Raw genomic sequence first — 12,546 nt, forward strand, 5'->3', positions numbered from 1 at the left:
GTGCAGTGTTTTATTTTGGGTTTTCACATAACATTATATCTGAAGAATTTTTCAAGTCAATATTAATTTTTTATCAGTATAGTTTTTTATAGCTGCATAATATTTCATCTAGGGGATGTATCATGATTTTACTTAACCGTTTTTCTACTTCTGTTGGCCACTTAGGCTGTTTCCATCATTTCCCTACTTAAAATGCCCATTCTTTTATGTTTTCATTATTTAATAAACGTAGATTATGTGTCAGGCTCTATGCTAGATGCTGGAGATGCAAGGATGAGCGGAGCCCTCAGGGGGTAAACAGATAATAGCAATCAAAGGAGAGCATGTGAAAAGGGCAAGGAGGCAGTGGGCATAACCCCTTCCCCCTTAGGGAAGGCTTCATAGTAGAGGGAGGTGAGTGCAGATCATTACAAGCTTTGTAACCCTGGTAAGGAGTTGAGATGTTGAGGTCTCCCAGCAGTGGTCAGAAGCTCCCATGTGGGTTCTAGCTCTGCTCTTATGAGCTGAGTGCCTTTTGGGCAATCACTTAGCTCCTGAGTCTCATTTTCTTTTTCTGGGAAGTTAAGGATACTAATTTATCTGCTCCCCGACTTTCAGCATTACGGTGAGAGTCAAAAGGACATAATTGGGGCTTCCCTGGTGGCGCAGTGGTTGAGAATCTGCCTGCCAATGCAGGGGACACGGGTTCGAGCCCTGGTGTGGGAAGATCCCACATGCCGCGGAGCAACTGAGCCCGTGAGCCACAGCTACTGAGCCTGCGCGTCTGGAGCCTGTGCTCCGTGGCAAGAGAGGCCGCGATAGTAAGAGGCCCATGCACCGCGATGAAGAGAGGCTCCCGCTCTCCGCAACTAGAGAAAGCCCTCGCGCAGAAACAAAGACCCAACACAGCATAAATAAATAAATAAATTTATTTTAAAAAAAAAAAAGGACGTAATTGTTATGAAAGAGTTTTGTCAACCAGAGAACGCCATAAAAAATGGGAAGCACTTGTAGGAGAGGCTGGAGAAATCCTTGTGGAATTGAATCAAATTCTCTCCTTCTCAGAAACCTAGCTGATAATGGGGGTGGGGGAGGGGCGAGAAAGGATGAGGTGCAGGTGGGTGCTGTCTGCTCCTCTTGGGCACCTTAGAACAGTGATGAGAGGTTAGAGGAAGCTTGGCCAAAGCAAGGCAGTGAGTTGGAGGAGCTCCTTTCCAGGTGCACCTTCTAGGCACAGGCTCTGCCCTCAACCTCCTTCCCCCAGGTGTCAAAAACAGGCGACACCTCTGGTCTCTCAATTTTCTTTCTGATGTCAGGGTAGATAGAGTGAGAACATAGTTCCTTCGAAGGCTGCCCTTCCTTCTGATCCTCCTCCTACCCTGATAAATTTTCGCCAGAAGGTATTTGAGCTCTTCTGTTGTCTCCAGTCCCCAGGGAACCTTGGAGCGACACCTTGGGGGGAGGGGCCACTCCTCTCTCTGCCCCAATGGATCATATGTCACACACACACACACACACACACACACACACACACACACACACCGGGGAAACTTTTTGAAAAACACTTTTCACAAGGCTTTTAATAGGCAGTATCTCATTTGATCCCCACCCCCCATCACCATGAGAGGAGATTAAATGGGATACAATTATCCCCATTTCACATAGAAGGAAACAGGCTCAGAGAATGGAAACACCCTGCCCAAGAGTAGACAGTTAATAAGCAGTCACCTGACAGGATGCCACAAGTTTTCTTTGCTCCCCTCCAGCCAACATCTGAGCAGGCAGGACTTACAGCCGGGGGCCTCAAGCTGGGATAAAAGGATGATAGGAGATGAATCCCAGCCCCAGGTCAGCAGCCTCCCCCAGCAGCCTCCTTCTCCTGTTTCCCAGCCACATCTCCCTTGGGATGAGGACCCTCAGGATGATTTCCTAAGTGTGAAAATCTTCCTGTGGCAGCCTGGGAAGACTTGCAGGGACCCCAGAAACCCAGGAAGGCCTGGCTCCCCCTCCTCCTGCGTTGGACTTCGCACAGCCCTAGAAGCCAGCTGATGAAAGGGAAACCTTAGGGTATTTGATGTGTTTCAACAGTGTAACAGACTCCCAATTGTCTTGTCAAGATCAAACCCCAAGGCTACATAGGTAATTCCATCCTGAGGAATGTCTCTTGTTTCTTTGTTCTGGTTTTCACTTCTAATTTGAGGCAACAGGATAAATAAGCAAACAAAAGGGTTCATGCAAATCTCAGAGTTTTAGGGAAGGGGAAGCCTTGGGCACTGACATTCCCTGCATTTTTGTCCCTAAGATTTTGGAAGCTATAATTGTCAGTTGAGGGCCAGATTGCCTTTGTCCAAGACAAAGCCATCCCTGTGGGGTCTGAACTCTGAACAGAAGTATTGGGAGTGTTGGTGGGGTGCTCAACCTCACCTCTGCCTGACTCCCTGATCTGAGTGTCTCCAGCGGTAGGTGAGAGCTCTGGGCCCCATCTGTTCTCTTTCCCTTCCCCACAGGCACATTGGGAAAGGCACTTATATAGACCGAAAGCCCTGGTGTCCTGTCCAATGCCCCACATTTGAATCCCCTCTATCCCCCTATCAAGCTGTGGATTACTAAAAAAATTACTGTACCCCTCTGTGCTTCAGCATCTATAAAAAAAGCAATCCCTTGTCAATGACTGGATGCATCTTTTTTTGGAACTATTTGTACTGTTGTCATAGAGTTAAGCTGTGGGGGATGCCTGTAAGAAGGTGGAATCTTACCAGGAGAGGGTGGATAGTGCTGCTATCAAAGAAAAAGAGGGTCTTCCTACAAGAAACCTGCAACTGTGAGGGAGATGTAGCTGCCTGAGATGGGTCTAAATATTGAGAATCATAAGTGTCTTACCTGGGCTCTGCTGGGTGATGATCTTTAAATGGTGTCTACCCCATGGAGGCAAGTCCAGAGATATGGAACTCTTGGGGCCAATGAGGATGGGATAGAGCCTCCAAGCCCTGGCAGGCCAGTCACAGCTGGTAAACCAGATGGCCCAGCTGCATCACTTTCTCTGTGTTTTTCCCCTTTGCTATTCCTTAGCTTCTTGTAAAGTATTATGTGAACCAAGTTTCAACTTTGTCATCCCTATGCCATGGGGAAGAAAGAGGAGAATTCCATTCCTCCCTTGAGGCTGAGTATTAAGAGAAAGCAGGCTAGTTTTAGCAGCAGTCATAGAGGAAGATCCCAAAGGGAGGATGACTCTTAGACACAGAGACAAGACACATGGGCCATCCACCAAATGTATCAAGAAAATCCCTTCCCATAGCCACTTTGGAGGTTCTTCATCATACTTTCCTTAAATAAAGATGGTTTTTCTTTATTGTAATAAAATATAATAAAAGACCATTCAGAATGATTTTCTACTTGAACAAAGGGACAGCGGGGGGAAGAGGGGCTAGAGGTAAGACCCCTGGCAGATACGCTGGTTTTCAAACTTTTATGTCAGCAGTGGAAGCCTCTCTTTCTATAAAAATCTTCTATGGGATACCAAGATCTAAAACTGATAGGAGTGGAGGTGTTCTGGTTGAAGAGGGAGATAAGAAAAGTCTTTCCCCTGTGGACCCTTTCTATTCCTACTCCATCCCAAAGTATCCCTTGAGGCACTTCCCCAGAATCTTAGGGCTCCTTGACAAGCATTAATTTTATCCAAATCCCCCATTTATAGATGGGGAAAACTAAGTTCAGAGAGGTGAGGTGACCCACCCAAGGACACATAGCTGGTTAGTATACAAGTGGGAATCCTGCCCAAGGGTTCCAAAGTAGAGCTTCCCAAATGGTGGGTCATGGCATATTGATGGGCTGCTAGGGCGTCTCAAAGCTCTGCAAACTGACAGGTGGGGACAGGGGCTGTTGAGTACCCTTGGCACGGTGCCTTGGAGAACAGCAGGAGTGGAGCAGGGTATGATGGTGTGTCCTCTGGCCCCCCTTGGCAGTGACCCTGAGCAACTCCATTACAGTCTGCTGCCCGGTGATGTGCTAAGCATGGCACAGGAGATGCCCCTGCACCTGGATGTCTACTTGAATTTACCAGCTCAGAACAGGCCACTGCCCTTTAGTTGCAGGAGGACTTTTGGCTTTGAGTGCCCACGTGCACGGCGCTGGGGTGGGAGCAGGGAGGCTGGCTGGGCTTGCTGGTAGATGCAGCTCCAGGAGGTGGCCCAGCTCTCTATCCTCACAAGTATCAAATGCTGCTAAACATTTACAGCTCCTGTGCCCTCTTAGTGGCCTCCAAGCTAGCTGCAGGGTGACTGTTCTAACCATGCACGTACCTGCTACAAATTAGAGCCTCAGCGTTATTTTAAAATACTTGATATGAAAAAGCTGATAGCATTCAAATCCATTAGCATTATCGCAAGATATTTTAACATTACATTTGTCAATGAAAGAAAAGGAAGAGCTCCGAGGGTCTTTAAATATAATTTCAACTATTTAAATATAATTTCAGCTATAAAACTTTGAACGTGCTGCTGACTTTTGCACATAAAGTTTCTTGTCAATGGAGATTATTAAGAATTTGAAGAGATCAGTATTGAAAGCCTGGAATAAAGATTACATGGAGCCATTTCAAACATAAAACCAGATATTAAAAGTTATGTTCATGGAAATAATATTAAGTTATCATCTAAAAATTAGAGATGTCTTCCAATTTCCAAAATGTAAATTCTATGCAAATTTAAATTTTTAATATTAACTCTAATATTTTGTATTTTTATTCACTCCTTCAACAATAATTTGAGAGCCAGATAATATTCTAGCTCTGGGGAATATACCCCTGAACAGACAAAGACCTCTGTCCTTGTGGAGTTGACATGCTAGTGGAGAGAGACAAGGAATAAATAATATTATAGCACGTTAGGTAATGAGTACTATAGAAAAAATTGAGGAGGATAAAATAGGTTGGGTCAGGACAGGCCTTACTGAGAAAGTGACATCTGTGCAAAGATTTGGAGGAGGTGAGAAACTAAGATATAAAGACATCTGGGGAAAAGTATTCAGACAGAGTAAAGAGTAAGTGCAAAGGCACGGAGGCAGAGCAAGCTTGGCACATTCAAAGAAGAGCAAGGAGGCCTTTTTGGCGGGAGAGTAGTAAGCATGGAAGAAAGTAGTGGAGGTCAGGGAGGTGACAGAGACCAGATTACGAGGGGGCTTGCAGGACATTTTAACAGTGCTCTTGACTCTGAGTGAATTGGGGAAACCATATAGGGTTTGCAGCAAAAGAGTGATGTTACCTGACATGCCTTTTAAGGATTACTCCAGCCATTGTATTGAGAAAACTAGTAGGGGGGTTAGTTAGGACACTATCTTGCGAGTCCAAAGGAGGGTGACTTATGGAGTATATTCTAAAGTTAGAGATCAGAGGGTTTCCTCATGTAGAATATGTACATACATATCATATAACACATATGTAGAATATGTAGATGGTGCAGAATATAAACGAAAGAACCAAAGATGACTTCAAAGATTTTGACCTGAGTAATTAGAAGGATAAACCAGACGTTAACTGAGTTGGGAGAGACTGTAGGTAGAGCAAGTTGGTGGTGACGGTGGGGAGACCAGGTGTTCAAATATAGATATGTTATTTTTGAGGTATCTATTATGCATCTAATTGGAAATGTTAAGAAGGCCGTTGGATATAAAAGCCTGGTGAGGACCTCCCTAGTGGCACAGGGGACACGGGTTCGAGCCCTGGTCCAGGAAGATGCCACATGCCGCAGAGCAACGAAGCCCGTGCGCCACAACTACTCAGCCTGTGCTCTACAGCCTGCGAGCCTTAACTACTGAGCCCGTGTGCCACAACTACTGAAGCCCACGCCCCTAGAGCCTGTGTTCCGCAACAAGGGAAGCCACCGCAATGAGAAGCCCGCACGCGGCAACAAAAAGTAGCCCCCGGGCTTCCCTGGTGGCGCCGTGGTTGAGAGTCCGCCTGCCGATGCAGGGGACACAGGTTCATGCCCTGGTCCGGGAAGATACCACATGCCGCGGAGCGGCTGGGCCCGTGAGCCATGGCCACTAAGCCTGCGAGTCCGGAGCCTGTGCTCCGCAACGGGAAAGGCCACAACAGTGAGAGGCCCGCGTACCACAAAAAAAAAAAAAAAGTAGCCCCTGCTCACTGCAACTAGAGAAAGCCCGGGCGCGGCAGCAAAGACACAACGCAGCCAAAACAATAAAATAAATTTTTTAAATAACTAAATAAAATAAAAGCCTGGTGTTCAGGGGGATTTTATTTTATTTTTATCCTAATAGTATTATGTAAAGAAAATGTAATGGGCTTTTCTCCTCCAAACGATATATCTTCTTATATGTCTATATCCATCTCTCTCCCTCTCTCAAGCTTACCCCAGCGTGCCACCAAGTATTATCATTTTCTATGGAAAAGTTTGGGAAGCACAGTCCTAAGAGTAAGGCCCTTAGGCCTGGGCAGCTGGGTGCCCTGTGTTCTCATTTTGCTTTGTTTGTGTGTAGAGGCATCTATTCCGATTGGCCAGAATCAGTGGCCTGCCAGTTGTTAATATTTTGGACTTCACCCCTGGTGGTGACAGAAAGAGCACATGATTCAGAGCCAGGAAGACCTGCCTTTGTACTTGCTTGCACTCTCACCAGCTGTGTGATGGTTGGGGACATTGGTCTGGTTTGCCAGTTCATTGGTTGTTGGCCACCAATGTTGGAACCCCCTGAATCAAGTGATTCTTGGTAGGAGTCAGGAGCACATGGCCTACTAACCCTCAGACGATACCGCGCGGGAATTTGGATTTCAGATGGGGATATGAAGGCACAGGCAGAGTTTGAAACGCATTTTGGCCAAACTGCAACCATCCAGTGTCCAGCGTGGTCACTGGACTAACAGACTCCTCCTGGTGTGGCCTTGACCCTCACTCTGCCATCTCGATTCATGCACGTGTTCTAAGCTTCACATATATTCTGTGAGCTATCCATAACTTGCCCCAAATTTCCTTTTCTGTTTGAGTTGGCTAGTCAATTTTGTTTTTTTTGCGTTATGCGGGCCTCTCACTGTTGTGGCCTCTCCCGTTGCGGAGCACAGGCTCCGGACGCGCAGGCTCAATGGCCATGGCTCACGGGCCCAGCCGCTCTGCGGCATGTGGGATCTTCCCGGACCGGGGCACGAACCCGTGTCCCCTGCATCGGCAGGCAGACTCTCAACCACTGCGCCACCAGGGAAGCCCGGCTAGTCAATTTTTGTTGCTTGCAGTCATGATCTCTGACTGAAAAACTGACCTAGGACAGGCTACTTACCTTCTCTGAGTCTGTTTTCTCTTGTTCTCAGTCACCTCTAAATAGGGATAGTATCTATTACACGGACTCGAAGACAATAACATTTCAAGCACCTAGCATAGTACTTGGCCAAGAGCAAATGTTTAATGTTATTTCCCAGTAATAGAACTCTCTTTCCCTTGGTTGGCCTTGGTTGCTTCATCTTGGAAGTGAGGATGACAGAGAATGCTAATTCATCTCATCCTCCTGAAATCTCTTAAGAGGACAGCAGACCGGTACATAAGGTCACAAGCCATGGATCTGCTTAAAAGGCTAGAGAATTAGGAACAGGGCAAAATTAGGGCAGTCGAGGGCTTGCTGGTGTCAGAAGGAGTCTCCTCTGCTAGTCCATAACTCAGCAGATCACAGGCTATGTGCCCCTGGTTCCTGAACATTCTGCAGTGCAGGGGATGTGGCCTCATCCATCAGCCTGCCACGCTGGTGCGCAGACAGGAGCCAGCGCAGCACCGCCTGAGTCAGCCGCGGAGCAGTTAGTTCTGGGATGGAGGCTGAGGAAGAGTGAGGTGTCGGTTCCACCAGCACCTGGCATCTCCAAGGCTGTATTAGCAGGGGGCTGTCGATCTCCAGGCAGAAAAACAAGAGACAGAAAGGAGAAGAAACAGTCAAGAATCAGACAGCAACAAGAGAGAGGGAGCGAGAGGCTGAAGGACTATTTTAAATAATGTTTGATAAATTACCTGCCTGTCCTGGCCTCCCCATAAAGGAGGTGCTGTGGAGTGGATGTTTGCATTTGACAACTCACCAAAACAGCGGGCTGCGGGGATAAGACAGACCGGAGCTGAAAGAGACAGCTGTATGCTCTCTGAGAAGGGGCCGGGGTGGGGGGCCATGTCCACTGGTCACAGGTTCACGTGTGACCACCCATGCAGTACCACGCACATACACGGAAATGTCTATATGTGTAGGGAATGTGTTGGCCACACTCTTTCTTAGGCACAGGCACACATAAAGCCCATAGGATGTCCAATCCACGTTCCACATGCTCCACATGAGACCCTGCCCCGACAGGTCAAGGACAATGGCAGACTACATTCATTGGCTATGGAGCTGTTTCCAGGGAGGCCAGAGAAGATGCCTAAGCTGTGAGTAGGCACCTTAATTGTTGGTGAGGGGAGATGGGGGCATTACAATTTTCCAGATGTTAACTGCTCCCTCCGGCATCTTGCCTAGATCTTTGTGGTGCCCTAGGAAACCCTCCAAAGCCTATTAAAAATGAAAAAAAAAAAGGGGGGGTACTTCCCTGGTGGTCCAGTGGTTAAGACTGTGCTTCCACTGCAGGGAGCACATGTTCGATCCCTGGTCAGGGAACTAAGATCCCGCATGCCGCATGGCCAGAAAAGAAAAAACGCCTATTAATAAGCATAATTACTTAAATAAACAAACTTTTCTAAAAGTGGTAAGATTACTATAGGAAGGATGTTTCTACGTGGGGTATCTAGGTCTGGCTGAATGCACAGCTTCTGAAGTCGTGTCTGCATTTCCTGACTTCTAACCTGCCCTCCCTGCCTCCCCTAAGAGAACCATCTGGGCACAAGTTAAGCATGTCAGATTCTCTATCAGTAAAATGGGGACAATATTACCTACTTTTGTTTGCCTCAGAGGGTTGTTATGAAATTAAAAAGAGATCGTGTCCATGAACATGGAACATACAGGTAGACTGTTAAGAGAACTTCAGGTTGTCATGCAAAATTGGAAGACCTTGGTTGAGTCCCCACTTTCTTGGGACTTAGGCAGAATGCCTAACCTCTGCTCCTCGGTTTTCTTGACACCTACCCTACTCTACCTTGGTGTCATGCAGATCCAGCGAGACCAGGCATGTAAAAGCGTTATATAACTGTAAAGTGCATGCCTGGCTGGATTGCTCTGTTGATGATGGGACCGGGAGAACCGGCCTTCTTCCAGGTCGTGCTGGAACGAACTAGAGAACGGGACAACGGCTGGGGTGCTGGCAATCTAGGATTACAGGGGTGCCTGCTGCCCAGCGGGACCCGTGCCTTTCTAGTGGGATATTCGAGAATTCCAGTGGCAACTAGCCCCTGACCTGCTGGAAGAGGCTCAGTGGCGTTGTGATATTCCTTCCCTGGACTTCATGACCAGAAAGGGCAAAGCTGGATATTGCTTTTAGAAATCCCACCGATCCCACTGACTTGACAACAGATCCAGTCTTCATTACTCCTTCCTTTCTCACAAGTCTCTGGATTCCCTACCAATAAGGTCCAGGAGACTTGGACTTTCTTGAGGAGTACAAACACTAGATCCTCTTGCATCTCCAAATTTCCAGTTGCACAGTGCCATGCAGTGCTTCTATGTCCTCGTCTGTAAAGTAAGGACAGCATCAACCTCTCAGGGAAGCTGTGAAAATTCACCCAGAAAGGCCACCCCAGAATGCGAGGCAGAGCAGGGTCTGAGCCTGGCTCTCCACTGACCGGGGAGCTTGCTGCCACTCAGCAGCCTCGCTGTACACGGGATTCACTCCTGCCTCAGCAAAATGACAAAGGGCTACATGTGGAGGGCCTCTGGCGACACTCACAAATGGCTGGAATGGAAATGTTAAGTCCAGGAATGCCATCTGGAATTCCCTTTGGACAAGTAACCCAAATGGGGATCAGAAGACTTTCCTCAAATAGGGCTCGACCCCCACACATCCTGCAGTTCAAGAGACCATATCCACGGACTAGGAACCAAATGTGCCCTCTGCCGGCTTCTGGGCCTCCCCTGGCTTTCCTGACTCATGAGACTAACAACCTCGCAATGGGACTGCTCTGGGAAGGTGAAGGAAATGATGTAAAGAGGACTACAGGAGTCCCGGCCAGCTTTTCCTGGGTCTCGTCCAGCACAGGGGAGCAGGGCAGTGAGAGACGGGGGCGATACGTGGAGGAGCGGGCCGGGGGGGAAGGGAAGAATGTGCTGAAATGTTCTCCCACCCCTCTGCAGAGCTGTGGCAGCCAAATGAGGGGCCTGGCCTGCACCCCTACTCTCTGCTCCGAGCCCTGCCTGCACAGATGCCTCTGCTAACCAGGGCCACCCAGAGGAGATGACCCCTGCGCCACCAAGGAGACGGCAGGAGGGCTCCCTTTTATCTCTGATCCACTCGCTGCTATCTTGCCCATGGGGGAAGATGGTCCAAGCATTTGTTCTTTCTTGAAATGCTTGTTGAGATCAATGTGCTGGCAGACTCAAAGGGGAGCCGTGTGATGGGAACATCGTCTTCCAAGTTCCAAGCTCTCTCCCAGGACTCCAGAAGGCCAGCCGTGGCTGCCTGCCCAGCAAGAGCCCCACACAGATTTCTGCCGTATTGTTAGGATTTTCACCATCAGTATCAACGTGCTCCTCATCTGGTGGACACATACATCTCTAACTGGACTGGGAAGAAATGTGCGATGGTGGGAAGAGCACTGAATTGGGGGCAGGAATCCCAGGTTATGGTCCACGTCAGCCACTAACTTGCCGTGTTAGCCATTTGCTCATCTGTGAAATGGGACGATCAGTATCTGCTGCTCTTGCTTTGTGGGCTCAGATGAAAAAGTGCAAAATCACTTTGAATGAAGAAGGAGAAGACGTAACGCATTGAACACCTGCTCCATACCAGGTGCTTTCCTATGCTTCTTCCCCCACTTACTGAGCGCATTACGCCCCTGATCTCATTAATCCCTTCGGTGGCTCTCTGGGTAAATGTTCTCATCCCCATTTTACAGATGAGGGGACGAGCCTTGGAGAGGTTAAATAAGGTGCTCCAGGTCTCACAGCCAGTAAATCGTGGAGCCACACTGTCCTGGACCTGCAGCAACAGCGCCACCTGGGACCTTGTAAGATATGCAGAATCTCAGGCACAGTGGCAGACCTCTGAATCAGAGTCTGCGTTTTATCAAGATCCCCAGCTACCTGTTCTACACCACGCTGATTTTCAAGTATTCAAACGCAAGCCCCAGTACAGGATGTTGTGAAGAGTGTAATAACCTCTGGGGTAAACTCTCCCTCCAGGAGAGGTTTCTGAGAAACTCTGGTTCCTGTTTCTTGGGATCAAATCCTACACTCCATGGCAATTTCTCAGGACGTCAGAAGCCACAGGCCCAACTGGGCTGCCTTGAAGGACATACTAGGGCGGTCTGGACAGCCATCTACTGGTCCATCCTGTACCTGGGCCGATTCTCCTTCCTGGAAGTGAGGCAGAAGAAAGCCTGCCTTGTTAGTTCTGGAACTTACTTCCGCAAATGAGTCTCTAGCTGGGAAGGATGTGTGAGTTCCAGGGCCCGGGCAGACTCTGAAGTGTCTGCCTCCCCATTTATTGCCTCCGTCCCCCACAGGGCGGTGATTGGCTGTGTGGCCCTCTTGTACTGGTTTAGAAGCCACTCCTGCCAGGGTGTTCCAGTAAGTGGCTTGATCTCGGCGCTGGCACGTGGCTGGGCTGTCGGAGCTGCAGCTGCCTTGGCCTCACGCGCCCCCCTCATGGGAGTCTTCCAGTTATTTAGCTCCACCACAGACTCGGAGCCAAAATTAACAGAGTCTCCTATGGGCCCTCAAAGCTCCCCACCCACCCAAACTCTCCGGCTCGCTGTCCTTCAGCAGATAGGCAGTGGGAAGCGGGCCTTGGCTGACCCTCCCTTCCCCGCCCCCCGCCCCAACTTACCTCGCTCCAGGGCTGCGAATGGGCTGCTCCCAGCCTTGGACTGGGGTGACACGCCTTCCCTCTGCTGTTCGGTGCAGGAGATATCTGGCACAGAGGGACAGCAACCACAGAGCACCACAAAGGCCAAGCCTCGACTAGGGGACTGGGGCACCCGAGCCTCCTCCCCAGGGGTTAGGTCAGGCAGGTTAATCCCAGGGGTGGGTGGTGACAGGGTTTCCCAGTGATCAGTGTCCAAGCATTGGAATTAGACACAAGGGTTCAAGTGTAGGCATTAGCAGTTAACCTCTCTGAGCCTCAGTTTCTCTATCTGTTAAATGGAGATAATAATGCTTGATAGTATCTACCTCTAGTAATGAGGATTTACTGAGATAATGGACGTGAAGAGTTTAGCAATGCTTGACAAATAGTAAGCACTTAAGAAACTGTGGCTGTCATTATTATTCACTAGGCCTGTCCCTGCTGCAGAACATACAAGTTAAAAAGAAACTTAAAAACAGAAGCAAAAGCTTATAAAGCTTTCAGCTTATAAAAGCTAAAGAATATAGCTGATATTCAAAACACCTATTCTGAGACTCTACTGTGTGCAGGACATTAGAGAGATGACGAGGCATGAGATGTGG

This window comes from Delphinapterus leucas, chromosome 7, assembly GCF_059928025.1.
Source record: "Delphinapterus leucas isolate spDelLeu-1000000601 "Yukka" chromosome 7, BTC_Dleu_Yukka2, whole genome shotgun sequence".
Lineage (NCBI taxonomy): Eukaryota > Metazoa > Chordata > Mammalia > Artiodactyla > Monodontidae > Delphinapterus > Delphinapterus leucas.